Raw genomic sequence first — 15,278 nt, 5'->3', positions numbered from 1 at the left:
GGCAAGGGCAAGCCACTTCTGAAAAACCTTGCCAAGGAAACTGCAGGGACTTGTCGGGGCAGTTGGACATGGATTTATACACACACACAAATGCTTATAAATACACCTATGTATATTTCATATGCATATTTCACAGATCATAAAGCAGTGTTTTATGCTACGATTGTTTCTAGGTGTCCAAGGATGAGAGATGTCCCATCTTGAAGAGAGAGTGAGATCCAAAATCTATAGTTTGAGTTAGACGCTTGGTGAATCCAGTCCTCGGGAGGCTCTCCACTTTAATGCCTTCTGGAAATCCCCTTCAATTCACCTGGGCTCTCCTGGGACACCTCCTCCCTTGAAATTTGAAAATTGAAACTGAAGCCATGGTGAAATTGAACACAGCCAGATGGCCTGTTAATCCAGCAACAAGAATTCATTTTGAATAATAACCATGAGATGTGAGTTCTCAACTGGGGACCCCAACTATTGTGGCCCCCCTCATGAGATCTTGGGAGCCAGCATTTGAGCCATGGGAGACCCCTGAAATACAGTGAAATTGCTTTTTCTTTTTTTACCTCATTTAATCTACAGTGTTGCTGGTAGAATAACGGTGGTTAGATCTAGGCTGCAAAAACCTGGATGATGGCCATGTGCAACAAAGAGATGAAACCTACTCATTCTTTGCTACCATTAAGCTGCCACTGGGATTTCTGCAACCTGGGTCTGGTACTCTACCTCAATTTTGGTTATTTATTAATAGAGGTCATTCATTGATTTAAAGAGTACGCCCGTAGATTCAGTTTTGTACTACAGGTAGTCCTCACTTAATGACCATTTAGTGATGGTTCAGACTTATGATAGTGCTGAAAAAACTGACTTACAACTGCTGCTCACACTGACGACCGTCGCAGCATCCCTGTGGTCACATGATCACAATTTGGGTGCTTGGTAACTGGTTCACATTTATGACCATTGCAGCATCCTGTGGTCATGTGATCACCATTTTTGACCCTCCCAGCCGGTTTCTGGCAAGTGTAATCAATGGGGAACTGCATGATTCACTTAACAAACACATGGTTTGCTTAATGACCATGGCGATTTGCTTAATGACTGCTGCAAAAAAGGTCATAAAATTGGATCAGATTCGCTTAATGACTGCTTCACTTTGCAACCAAAATTCCGGTCTAAATTGTGGTTGTTAAGAGAGGGCTACCTGTAACACATACAAGGCAATTTTCAATTGAAAGAAAGTAAGAAAGCCATTTGAGTTCCTTTAAGATTGAAAGGAAGATTTTCCAAGCCTTTCCCTCTATTGATATTTCCTGTGGCATACAGACCTTTAAAAAGTAGTGTCTACTCACTTTATTTACAACCATACATTTACATACTGCATCTCATGCTCATCATACCAAGGTTTGCTTCTGCTGGAAGAATGAGCCCCAGCCTTTATCACTGCTCAATAGGAAGATTTCACTTCCCTGTTGAAAGAGTTCCATGATTTTGCTGTAGCTCAGTATCACCTAACCTGGTAGTTGTCATATTTTTGTTCTGGCAAAAAAATGTGAAGATGTTTGAAAATTGTACAATATTCTATATCCAGAAAGTTACCATGGAAAGATAATCACAATGACTTACCAAGATTTTGGTTTGGGAGTTTTTTTCCCCTCCGTCATTCAAGGTAGTTCCTGGTCTTTTAATGTCATCATTGTAATTCCTAATCCCTATACATTTATCTTGCCAGAGTTTCTAACGTACTAAGCCATTCAGAAAAGGCAGCTACTCTTTCAGTTACTGCCTTTTAAATCCCCCATCTGTCCTGCTTCTGACTAAATTCCTTCAGAATGCAGCCCCATTGTGACCAATAGTCTCAGGATTGTTGTACCCATTCATTCTGTCCTTAAAAGTAAAGTCTCCCTTGATTTGAGCTCATCTCATGATTTCATGGACACATCCCTGATGCCATTTTCTTGGCAATGTTGTTGAACTGTTTTGCTACTGGGTTCTAGGATTTTTTTTACTTCTCAGTGTAGCTTGCCATCCTGAGATTTTGTGGTGGTCTCTTATGCAAGCACTAACCAAATTTGGTTTTGTTTTGCTTTCGAATTTCAGTCATGATCGTCTTTTTCAACACCACTGCCTGAAACAAATTGTAGAATGATTATTTTAATTATTTGTCTTAAGCAGTCTTTTCTTCAACCATCATAACATGCAAGTCTAAAATTAAGCCCTGTGATCACTGCAGTTGCTAATATACTGATATGTCAATTTTTTCCAATACATTTAGACTACAAGTTAAATAATCAAAAGGCAAGTTAGCAATTCCAAAACCTATAACATATCCCTATAGCCGCTACGCCCTGCACTTGTTTTCAGGGTAAGAAGGATGGGTATTTGTCAACCTTCTGCTAGAATGCTATTTTATAGTGAGGGCAGGGAATATTTTGCCTTCTCGACATTGACCTACAGTTCTGATCATCGTTCATGATTTGCAAGGCGGTCTTCCTTGCAAGCTGCTGATTTCCTTCAGCAATATCTAAGGGAGGTCAATTTGCTTACCTCTGTTCTATAATCTCGGGACTGCAGCAGTAAAGGGTCTGCTGTTCACTGCAATTATTCTAGCTTCCTGTATCCCCCCTCCCAAAAATCCAAACAGGATAGCAGACCTTGAAGGAGATGCTCAAAATATGCAATTTTCAGGTCTCTAAAGCCTGGATTTTATGTCAGCACTAGTATTTTCTCATTTGCAACCAGGTACTTCTAGATGGATGTATTAATGTCAAAGAAGTTTCAAACATTCCACTAAAAACATTAACAAGCTGATTTTGTTTGCATATGCACATATGCATTAGACCTGCAGCTGGATTAACTCAGCCCATTGTGACAGCTTGAATGCTTCCAAGGCAGTTTCATTGGCTCATTTGATTCTGTGCAGTTGAGAAGGATCTGCCAGTTCTATGAGCTGCCCCACTCATCTCTGCTACGTTTCTGGACTTACATTCCTACTTCGGTCTTCTCATCCAATACTGTTTCATTTGCTCAGAGTTTGGCCCTTGCTTAAGGGTGAAGTCAATAAATGACTATGTGTGGATTCCATTTTATATAGATCCAGCAGAAAGATACAGTTGTAGCTGCAATGAATGTTCTGTGTAATTGTTTACATGCCCCATTTCCTCTTAGTCAGAGGTACTGAATGGTCTTTTAGTGGGAGCCAATTCAGAAGAATAGTGTCTGAGAACATGTTGCAGTCAAAACCTCACTGCTTTGTCTTAAAATAATTCATGGGTACAGTGGAAAACAGGGTAAACTGTCCAACCAGAATGTAAGGTATCCTTTCTCACAGTGGTTAAGACTTTAAGCAGTCATACTGGATTCTTCCTGCATGTGTCCCTTATAAGAAATGTGTGTCCAGTTTTATAGGTGCTGTTTCCATTGCAAGATGGGAATTCCAAGCTTGCCCTCTGATCATACCATTTAATGTTTGTTTCTTTCCCTCTGAGCATTCAGTCAGCTAACCCCAAGATCATTGCTGTCCACTAAGTCTAATAAGAACGTCTTGGTCTAACAGCTTACTCCTCAGTCTAAGGTCTCCTCTTCTTTGTCACCCTTGGTTATCTTGGTTCCCAGTATCTGTTTATTTTTTACCATATATTGTACCAGCAGCATTCTGGCCATTTGGGTTGATTGCCAGTTCTTGTACTTTTGGTATGTATGTATGTATGTATGTATGTATGTATTTATTTATTGTCCCACCTTTATTATTGTTATAAATAGCTCAAGGCGGCAAACATACCTAATACTCCTTCCTCCTCCTATTTTCCCCATAACAACAAGAGCCTGACTCCTAACCAAAGCCTGTTAGTTTCATTTTGGTAAATCAAACTCTTGGTTGGTTGTTAATCTTGTCCATCTCCTTATTTATCGAACTAGCAGACCATTATTTTTGAAGAGCAGAATAATATGTTTATTCATCCTTATGCCCATTTTAATTTTACCTTTTTTTTGTTTGTTTATTCGTTTAGTCGCTTCCGACTCTTCGTGACTTCATGGACCAGCCCACACCAGAGTTTCCTGCCGGTCGTCGACACCCCAAGCTCCCCCAGGGACGACTCTGTCACCTCTAGAATATCATCCATCCATCTTGCCCTTGGTCGGCCCCTCTTCCTTTTGCCTTCCACTCTTCCTAGCATCAGCATCTTCTCCAGGGTGTCCTGTCTTCTCATTATGTGGCCAAAGTATTTCAGTTTTGCCTTTAATGTCATTCCCTCCAGTGAGCAGTCTGGCTTGATTTCCTGGAGGATGGACTGGTTTGATCTTCCTGCAGTCCAAGGCACTCTCAGAATTCTCCTCCAACACCACAGTTCAAAAGCATCAATCTTCCTTCGCTCAGCCTTCCTTATGGTCCAGCTCTCGCAGCCATATGTTACTACGGGGAACACCATTGCTTTAACTATGCGGGCCTTTGTTGTCACTGTGATGTCTCTGCTCTTAACTATTTTATCGAGATTTGTCATTGCTCTTCTCCCAAGGATTAAGCGTCTTCTGATTTCCTGACTGCAGTCAGCATCTGCAGTAATCTTTGCACCTAGGAATACAAAGTCTTTCACTGCTTCTACATTTTCTCCCTCTATTTGCCAGTTATCAATCAAGCTGGTTGCCATAATCTTGGTTTTTTTGAGGTTTAGCTGCAAGCCAGCTTTTGCACTTTCTTCTTTCACCTTCATCATAAGGCTCCTCAGTTCCTCTTCACTTTCAGCCATCAAAGTGGTATCATCTGCATATCTCAGATTGTTAATGTTTCTTCCAGAGATTTTAACTCCAGCCTTGGATTCCTCAAGGCCAGCATGTCGCATGATGTGTTCTGCATACAAGTTGAATAGGTAGGGTGAGAGAATACAGCCCTGCCGTACTCCTTTCCCAATCTTAAACCAGTCCGTTGTTCCATGGTCTGTTCTTACTGTTGCTACTTGGTCGTTATACAGATTCTTCAGGAGGCATACAAGATGACTTGGTATCCCCATACCACTAAGAACTTGCCACAATTTGTTATGGTCCACACAGTCAAAGGCTTTAGAATAGTCAATAAAACAGAAATAGATGTTTTTCTGAAACTCCCTGGCTTTTTCCATTATCCAGTGGATATTGGCAATTTGGTCCCTAGTTCCTCTGCCTTTTCTAAACCCAGCTTGTACATCTGGCAATTCTCGCTCCATGAATTGCTGAAGTCTACCTTGCAGGATCTTGAGCATTACCTTACTGGCATGTGAAATGAGTGCCACTGTTCGATAGTTTGAACATTCTTTAGTGTTTCCCTTTTTTGGTATGGGGATATAAGTTGATTTTTTCCAATCTGATGGCCATTCTTGTGTTTTCCAAATTTGCTGGCATATAGCATGCATTACCTTGACAGCATCATCTTGTAAGATTTTGAACAGTTCAGCTGGGATGCCGTCGTCTCCTGCTGCCTTGTTATTAGCAATGCTTCTTAAGGCCCACTCAACCTCACTCTTCAGGATGTCTGGCTCTAGCTCACTGACCACACCGTCAAAGCTATCCCCGATATTGTTATCCTTCCTATACAGGTCTTCTGTATATTCTTGCCACCTTTTCTTGATCTCTTCTTCTTCTGTTAGGTCCTTGCCATCTTTGTTTTTGATCATACCCATTTTGGCCTGGAATTTACCTCCGATGGTTCTAATTTTCTGGAAGAGGTCTCTTGTCCTTCCTATTCTATTGTCTTCTTCCACTTCCACACATTGCTTGTTTAAAAATAATTCCTTATCTCTTCTGGCTAACCTCTGGAATTTTGCATTTAATTGGGCATATCTCCCCCTATCGCTGTTGCCTTTTGCTTTCCTTCTTTCTTGGGCTACTTCTAGTGTCTCAGCAGACAGCCATTTTGCCTTCTTGGTTTTCTCTTTCTTTGGGATGTATTTTGTTGTTGCCTCCTGAACAATGCTGCCAACTTCTGTCCAGAGTTCTTCCGGGACCCTATCTACTAAGTCCAGTCCCTTAAATCGATTCTTCACCTCCACTGCATATTCTTTAGGAATATTAGTGAGCTCATATCTAGCTGATCTGTGGGTCTTCCCTAATCTCTTTAGTCTGATCCTAAATTGTGCAAGAAGAAGTTCGTGATCTGAACTACAGTCAGCTCCAGGTCTTGTTTTTATCAACTGTATAGATGTCTGCCACCTTTGGCTGCAAAGGATGTAGTCAATCTGATTTCGGTGTTGTCCATCTGGTGAAGTCCATGTATAAAGCCGTCTCTTAGGTTGTTGGAAGAGAGTGTTTGTTATGCAGAGTGAATTGTCTTGGCAAAATTCTATCAGCCTATGTCCTGCTTCGTTTTGTTCTCCCAGGCCATGCTTACCTGTAATTCCAGGTGTCATTTGACTGCCCACCTTAGCATTCCAGTCTCCTGTGATGAAAATAACATCTCTTTTAGGTGTGTTGTCCAGTAGGTGCTGCAGATCCTCATAGAACTGCTCTACTTCAGCTTCTTCAGCATTTGTGGTTGGGGCGTATATTTGGATCACTGTGATGTTAGATGGCTTGCCCTGAATTCGAATTGAGATCATTCTGTCGTTTTTTGGATTGTATCCAAGCACTGCTTTAGCCACTTTACTATTAATTATGAAGGCTACTCCATTTCTTCTGTGGTCCTCTTGTCCACAGTAGTAGATCTGGTGGTCATTTGATGTGAAGTGGCCCATTCCAGTCCATTTCAGTTCACTGATGCCCAAAATGTCTATCTTGAATCTTGACATCTCACCAATAAGCACATCCAATTTGCCCTGGCTCATAGATCTTACATTCCAGGTTCCAATGGTGTGTTGATCCTTAGAACATCGGATTCGCCATTCACCACCAGCACCGTCGGCCGCTAGCCGTCCTTTCGGCTTTGAGCTAGCTGCGTCATCACGTCTGGGGCTAGTTGAACTCATCCTCTGTTCCTCCCCAGTAGCATTTTGACCATCTTCCGACCTGGGGGTCTCATCTTCTGATGGTATACCGACCTATCTCTGGTTGTACTGATCCATTTAGTTTTCATGGCAAGAATACTGGGGTGGGTTGCCATTACCTTCCCCAGGGATCACGTTTAGTCTGACCTCTCTGTCATGACCTTCCCGTCTTGGGTGTCCCTTCACGGTTTAGCTCATGGCATCATTGAGGTGCTCAAGCTCCAGCACCACGACAAGGTAACGATCCTTTGCTGAAGTAATTTTACCTACCTCTCCCCAATCATAAGTCATAAAAATATACTTATTGAAACTGTAATCACCCATATCTATATCTATCTATCTATCTATCTATCTATCTATCTATCTATCTATCTATCTATCTGACTGTATTGGTATGAAATGCCAGCATTTGCACTGTATCACCCACCCCTTCCCACAGTGGATAATTAAAGAGTCATATTTCCTGTGGTACTCCTTTCTCAGAGAGTTATATATCACCCTATAGTAGCTGAAACTAATAGTTGTGCAACCCTTGCCTATTCATTGCAAGTAAACACTGCAGCTGCATTACATATGTTTCAGCTAAGCTTGTCATCTTTGCATCCAAGAACTTTTAATTATGAGAGGCCCCTTGATGCAAGCTTCCCCTTATTTGTTCTTAAAAAACAGCAGATAGTCTTTTCCCCCACAGCAGCAGAAGGTGGCATCTCAAATTAACATTGCCTGAACTCTTCAAATGAAGATTTCCTAACAGCTGGCCTGAGCTGACATAACCATTGAGAGCACTGGAGCTGTGGCTGTCTGTGCCAGCTGGGCTTTTGATTTCTTGTTTCCTTAGATACCACACCATCTTTTTATCATTTCATCAAAGACCCATTTTATCAGCTATGGCAACTACCCAGCAGTGAAAGAGTGTCGCGTCACGCGACCAGTCCTTCGCCCTTCGGTCTATGGGATTCCCTGGGGGGGAATGAGCCAACGATTCCCTCGCAAGGGTGAGGTCGAAAAAACAACGGTAGGCACAGGATTCTTTTGTGGTGGTGAGTGACGCTACATCTCAGGAGGTTGCTGGTACTGCCTCCTGGTGCCACGCCCCCACCTCCTTTTATTCAGCAGTTCTATCAGGGCGGGGGAGTGAGTACAAAGAGAATAGGGAAATACAAGTCATGCCCTGAGGCTACGTGAGAGACATGCAATCTAGCTGTGCAGTAATGGAGTCAGATACGTCACAATTCCACCTTTTTTATTTAATTTTGTTCCTCCCCCAGAGGGTCTGAGTCGGGGAGCCAGGGACTCTTCAGTCCAAGGAGACCCATCCCAGCGTCCTCTCTCGGGGGGTAGTGTGACCGGGGGTCCTTGTCCATTTCCGATTCACTATCGGAGGACCATTCCAAGAGTGGTGTTTTCTCCATACCTACAGCAGTGACCAGGTGTTGAACAGCAAGCTTTGTCTCGGATACCTCTGAGTCCAATGTATGAAGTCTCTGCTTTAAGAAGCGGAGAACGCGACCCAGCACACAGGGGCCTATGGTGCATACGAGAATCAATAACAGGAGGGGCCCCAACAGAGCGGACAACAGTGTGGTTAGCCATGGAGAAATGCTAAACATATTTTGATACCATGACATGGATTGTTGGCGCTCCAATTCCCTTGTTTTTAAACGGGAATTGAGCTCTTTCATAGAGTCCAATACTACTCCTGAGTTGTCGGCATAAAAACAGCAGTCTTCCTTTAGAGCAACACACAGACCCCCTTGTTTGAGGAACAGAAGGTCGAGACCCCTACGATTTTGCAAAACCACTTCGGATAGAGAGGTAAGGGAATCTTGTAGCGCCACAATAGATTGTTCGATGGCGCGAAGGTCAGTGTCAATGATAACGCTAAGGTGACGCAGGTTCTGATCATTGACAACAAGGGCTGACACACCAGTGGCGGCTCCAGCCGCACCTAAGCCCAGTAGGACTGATAAAGTTACAGCAGTCACTACTTCGCGCTTAGCCTTGAGGGGATAATGAGGGGGCTCTAAAATGGAGAGAAGTTCGTCGGGGGAATAGATAGAAATCTTGGGGAGTAGGAGCACCTGAATACAAAAGGCGTTAGTTTGTAACAAGGTATCACCATATACACATGCGGTGAGGCCAGAAGAACATGCCCAAACAGAGTTGTTCCCAGGGATAAAGTATTGCCCTGTCAATCGGGCAGAGATATTACCAGAGGTAGTGTAGAGTACACCGTAGCCACCATGGCCGGTGTGACCGTTGATGTTCAAGCGATTTTTTGGAAGATAGAGGGCACAGTGATCATGAGAAGAATTAAGGCAATATTGAATATAGTTAGCAGGAACACGGCCAAGGCAGCAGCCCTGCCCTATTATAGAGGTGATAGTCAACGTGGTGTTTTGCCAGCGACAGGAGGAGGCTGAGGTAGAGTTTCGGATAGGGTCAGGAGAACCGACTGCTTCATAGAATGGTGGAGAGGAAGACAAACAAAGCCAACATCGAGATGTGTTAGAAGCGGTGTGAACAAGGGAAAAGGAGGAGTTAAGAAGAGAGACAAGGGGGTTTTTTTGTTTGGTGAGGGGTTTAAGAAAGGTGGAGTGAATGTCGTCGGCATTGGGCCCAACAGGTGGGGACTGAGGGAGAGTGACCTGTCGTTGAATGTAGAATATGTTGCCATAATGATATGCGGGCCATCCGGGATATATGCGACCTCCCCATTTTACACCTGAGTCCCAGGCATTCCCCTGAGCTTTTCCTGCAGCAGTGAATTGTACAATAACCGGATTACATCTATTCCAACCCCCCTGTCCTGCCGCATTCTTTTTGGTTGCGGTGCACCTAATGTCCTTTCTCAACCGAGTGAGGGTGATGTAATCAGTCTTATATGGAGGGGTCCAGTAGATGTAGCCAGTGGAAACGCAGGACCAAGATTTGCAAAAGTAATCTGCTATGCCTCCGCAGTCGTGCACGTGATCAGGGCTGGTGTCATGTCCTGGGCACACATACAGGGAATATCTTTTAACGGTGGAGTGGCTGGGCTCTGGGAAGCCGGCCAGCCTCCTGTAGGCTGTCACTCCTAAAAGCATTTCTGAAAAGTCAAAATACAGGTTAGGGAAACAAGATATAATTGGGCTATAACAAAAGGAGGTATTCAGGATCTGTCCCAAGGCATCGCGGATTGTCCAGGTGATATTGTAAGGGCGATGCGATCCCTGGGCGTCAAATGCCAGTAGGCGTCGTCCCTGCCAACGGGCGGGCTCAGGAAGGGAGAGTAAAAATAAGGTGAGCGTAAGGCGAGATGAGGTGGCGAACCCCTTAATTAATTTTGTTATTTCACAGTGATATTGTCCTAGATCGGTCAACTGTACGTTGGTGATAGCAAGGGTAGTTTGGCGAAAGTGATAAGTGATGGAGTAGGAATCGCCATCTTGGAGAAGGGTGTTGTTACGGAACCAGCGCCAGAAGGTGCCTTTTCTTTTGATGGGAGAGCGTTGAAGACATTCCATGGCGTTGGATGCTGAGCTGCGGCCAATGGTGGCAGGGTAGCGTAAACGATGGGTTCGAATGAGAGAGGTTGTGTTAGGGTTCGTTGTGAGGGGAGCAGAGATGGAAGAGAGATAACAGAGAAGGAGGGTCAAGAAGGTGCTTGTCAGGAGACTGCCCATGATATGGCCGGATGCAGCGAGCAGGAACCCAGAGCACTCGATCAGGAAGTTGCACAGCAGCGTAGCCTTTTCCCCAGGTGACGAGTTGCGCAGGGCCTTTCCACTCAGGGCTGGGCAGTTGCCTAAAATAAACAAGGGGACGGGAAGAGGGAACTACTGGCTTGGAAAAGTGTCGAGATGCAGCCGTAGCAGGGGGGGTACCGGTAAGATTAAGGAAATTCAAGGTAAACAAGGTGAGATTAAGGATATTTTGTAACATCGGGAGGCTTGGGGGGCCTAAGGCCTTTTTCCCCGTTTGCCGATCAAGGGCATTCTTTAGGGTCTGGTTAGCCCTTTCCACAATAGCCTGACCTTGGCTGTTGAATGGTATACCGAATCTGTGAGTAATGGACCACTTACGGCAAAACTCAGCAAAGGGAGTGCTGACGTAAGCGGGGCCATTGTCAGTTTTCAAAGTTTTGGGACATCCCGATGTGACGAAAGTGCGAATACAATGATTGATTACGTTTTTCGTGGCTTCTCCTCTTTGCAAAGTTGCCAGGATGAATCCCGAATAAGTATCCACAGATACATGGATATACTTCCAAGGTGCAAAAGAGGGATAATGAGTGACATCCATCTGCCATGTGTCACAAGCATGGACACCCCTGGGATTAACTCCCTCAGGGATGCACTTTGCCTGCAAACTGCAGGTTGGACATTGTTGAAGAATGGCGGTAGCTTCTTGATATGTAATGCCAAATTGGCGCACCAAGGCTTTTTTATTTTGATGGAAATAAGCATGGCTGTCCCCTGCTGAAAGCGGCGGAGGAAGAGGGGAAGAGGCCATAATTTTGCAAGCCTCATCTGCCATGTGGTTGCCTTCGGACAGGAAACCGGGTAGCTGTTGGTGGCTTCTAATATGCGCTACAAACAAAGGGGATGTTCTGTCCTTCAGGAGAGTTTGAAGCTGCAAAAAAAGCGTCATGAGAGAGGGGGGGGTAACAGGGGAAATATATGCATCAAACATGGCCACAGCCATTTGAGTGACATACATACTATCTAATATAACATTCAAAGGCTGTTCTGGGAAAAGAGACAAGGCTAGCAAAAAGGCGGCTAACTCAGCCTGTTGGGCAGATGCTTGTGGGCCTGTTAGGCGTTTATGCCATTTGCAATTATTTTGCCATGTACAAGCCCCTATGGTTTTGGAGCCGTCTGTAAAAACAGTGAGGGCTTCCTTGAGTGGCTGCTGAACGAACGGCGAGGTTAGTGTAAAGGGTACTGTTCGCAGCAGTTGCAATCGAGGATCAGGGGGAAGATGGCATGACACCTGGCCACACCAGTCCTCCAAGGCATCCTGCAGTGCAGTGGAGTTTTGTAGGAGGGGTTCCCATTGAGTAACCTTAAGGGGAATGTACAGGGTGGAAACATCCAGTCCCATTAGGGCTCTAATCCTCTTCCGGCCTTTCTCAACAAGAGAGGCCATTTGTGCTGCTCTGGTGATGATGGATGTCTTAGGTGTGTGTGGCAAGTGTAGCCATTCTAAAATATGTAGATGTTTGTTATCAGACGTTTGGACGATGATGGCAGTTAATAATTGATGTGTTGAAAGAATGGCAAGAGAGGGTGGTTTGTCAGTGAGCGCACGGTCCACCCATTGGGTCGTAAGGACGGCATTGACCTGTTGTAGGGCATGCAATTGTTGTTCTGTAAGGTATACCTTGTCAGCTGGGTTTGTCAAACCCACTAACGCTTGGAATAAAGGTGATAACATGGGTGTAGTTAAAGCAAGGTATGCGCGGGCCCAGTTAATGACCCCCAGACATTGTTGTAATTGGACCAAGGTGGTCGGCTGGGGAAGCGTGAGCATAGGTAGAAGTGGGGCAGCAGTGGAGGCTAAAACTTTGTGGCCTAGATATTGCATTGGATAACGAGACTGGACCTTTTCTGGTGCAACGTGCAACCCTGCCGTTGCTAGGGTGGCTAAAAGAATAGGAAAAGTTTTTTGAACTGTCCCTTTCGGGCCCTCAGCAGCGACTAAAATGTCATCCATATAATGATACACAAGAAAATGCGGAAATTGGGATCTATAGGGTTGCAATGCTTTATCGACAAAAAATTGGCACATTGTGGGTGAGTTCAACATGCCTTGTGGGAGGACCTTCCACTGGTACCGAGCAGTAGGCTTTGAATTGTTAAGTTCCGGTACCGTAAATGCGAAAATAATTCTGTCCTTTTGTGCCAAAGGTATGGAAAAAAAACAATCCTTGAGGTCTATTACAATAAGGTCGTGTCCTTCCGGAATCAAGTTGGGGTTGGGAAGTCCACACTGCAAAGGTCCCATGGGCTGAAGGATGGTGTTGATAGCCCTAAGATCCTGTAGGAGGCGCCATTTGCCAGACTTCTTTTTGATGACAAATACCGGAGTATTGTATGGGCTGGTGGAGGTTTCGATATGGCCTTCAATTAACTGCTGTTGGACCAAGATATGTAAGGCGTCCAGTTTCTCTTTGGTGAGTGGCCATTGATCAACCCATACCGGCACAGAGGTTTTGAGAGAGAGAGAGAGAGGCCTTAAAGGGTCCTGCGAAGCCATTAGGGAAGTTGAATAAAAGCGTGGAACTGTGAAAGCAAGTCACGGCCCCATAGGTTACAGTGCAAAGGCAAGATATAAGGCTTTAGATACGCTGTAATATGAGAATGAGCAGTCACAGCAGAAAGCCAATGAGAGCTGACCTTAGCGGCCTGTGCTCCGCCTACTCCTTGCACCGAGGAGGCTTCAGCGATAGGCCAGGAGGAGGGCCATTCAGCGGAACGAATGACAGAGACGTCGGCGCCGGTGTCAATCAAGCCTTCGAAAGAGCGACCATTTAGTGTGACAAGGAGGGTGGGTTTAGAGGTTTGGACTGGTTGCTGCAAGGCAAACAATGATGGCATATCAGGAGAAGGGAGAAGTATGAGCGTGGCGACAATTGTTCCTTTATTTAAGGAAAAGCACCTATCTCCCACTCCTGCCAGAGCAATTTGTGTCAAATCTGATGAATCATACAAATAGGGAGCAGCAACCATTCCCTCAAGCGTAAGCGAGGAGTTGGGAATAAGCAAAGCAGGGGTAAGAGGAGGGAGGGGTTTATGCAGCGTGACAACAAGAGGAAGGGAAAGGACAGCCCCCGGATCGTCATACAAAAGATCCTCTGCCAACTCCACAGGGAAGCTGGTGATGGGTAATTCAGCCTTTGGGGCGGGGTTAGCTGACAACCCCCGATCTAGTTTTCCGAAGGCTGGTGAGGGGAGGAGTTATTGCGACATTGCGAGGCCCAATGAAAGCCTTTGCGGCACCTGGGACAAGGAGTTTTAGGTTTGGAGGGGGGGGGCGGCCCCCTTTGAGTGGAAGGGGGAGCCCCACCTCCCCCGGGTGCACGGCATTGATTCTTAAAGTGGCCCGGCTTCCCACAATTGAAGCAATTTCCATGACGAGTGATTGCGAGGGCTTCCGGGGAATGGAGCTGAGGGGAGGGGTTAGTAGAAGGCAGCGAGGTGGTAATGGCGGCAGCGAGAGCGCTCACTTTGTGAGAGGTGGTACCAACGATTCTGCAGAGTTGCAGGAAGTCTGCAAGCTTTACACCCGGTTGATTGACTGCGGGTTGCAGAATGGTCTGGCAGTCATGATTAGCGTTAGAGAAAGCAAGTTTCATTAGCAGCTCATGTTTAGCCGTGGCATTATCAATTTGTCGGTCTAAAGCAATCTGAAGGCGACTTATGAAGGAAGCATATGGTTCATTTGGTTCTTGCATTATTTTCAAAAACGTTTGGGTGGATTGAGAGTCGGAATCATCCACTCTTTTGAGAGCATTCATGGCGCACATGTGAATAATAGCAAAACAACGACGGGGGGAGTTCTGTTGCTGGACTAAGGTTGCGAATTGTCCCTTTCCTAATAATTGATTTGCGGTCACCCCTGCGGGAAGACCTCTTCTAATTTCTACTTCCACCCCTTTGTCGTATTCAGATTGCCACACAACGTATTGCGCCGGGGTCATAAGCATAGAAAAAAGCATTTTCCAATCATACAATAACATAACAGTGTTAGCAGTAACTAAAGAGTCTAAAACTCCCCTAGTAAAAGGAGAGTGCAAGCCGTAGGTGGTTACAGCATCTTTGATTTGTTTCAAAACCTTAAGTTCAATATTGTTATACAAATTTCCTCCCGCCGCCCCTAGGCCGATGGTCATGGGAAAGGCAGAGGGACTCTCCATTTCCAATGAGAGGGGGGAGGAGAGGAGTTCAGTGATGGCGCCTCCTAGGGGGTGGTGTTGAGGGGATCCGGGGGTTGGAGCTGAAGGGGGAGGAGGAACGGCTGGGTATGGAGGGGGTGGTGTTGAGGCAGCATCGAGATGGGCGGCAAGAGGGGGTGGGGTTTTTGGGCCGGGAGGAGAAGGGCAAGTTTCCGGGGAAGACGGGGGAGGGTAAAGAGTGTTGATGGCCGCCATAACAGCCTTCCAGGCAGTCAGAATAGGCACGGGTGCTCGTGGGGTATCATGAAAATATTTTCCTATCCTTTCCCAAGTGGATGCTTTGAGCGACCCCTCTGAAGGATAGACAGGGCAGTGTCTGTCCATGTACAGTAGGAGTTGAGTCACCGATTTTTTTGAAATGGGAAAGATGGTCGTACCGTTAGCCTTTTGAC

The sequence above is a fragment of the Candoia aspera genome, chromosome 9 (genome assembly GCF_035149785.1).
Source record: "Candoia aspera isolate rCanAsp1 chromosome 9, rCanAsp1.hap2, whole genome shotgun sequence".
Taxonomy (NCBI): Eukaryota; Metazoa; Chordata; class Lepidosauria; order Squamata; family Boidae; genus Candoia; species Candoia aspera.
Note: the sequence above shows the minus strand (reverse complement) of the source record.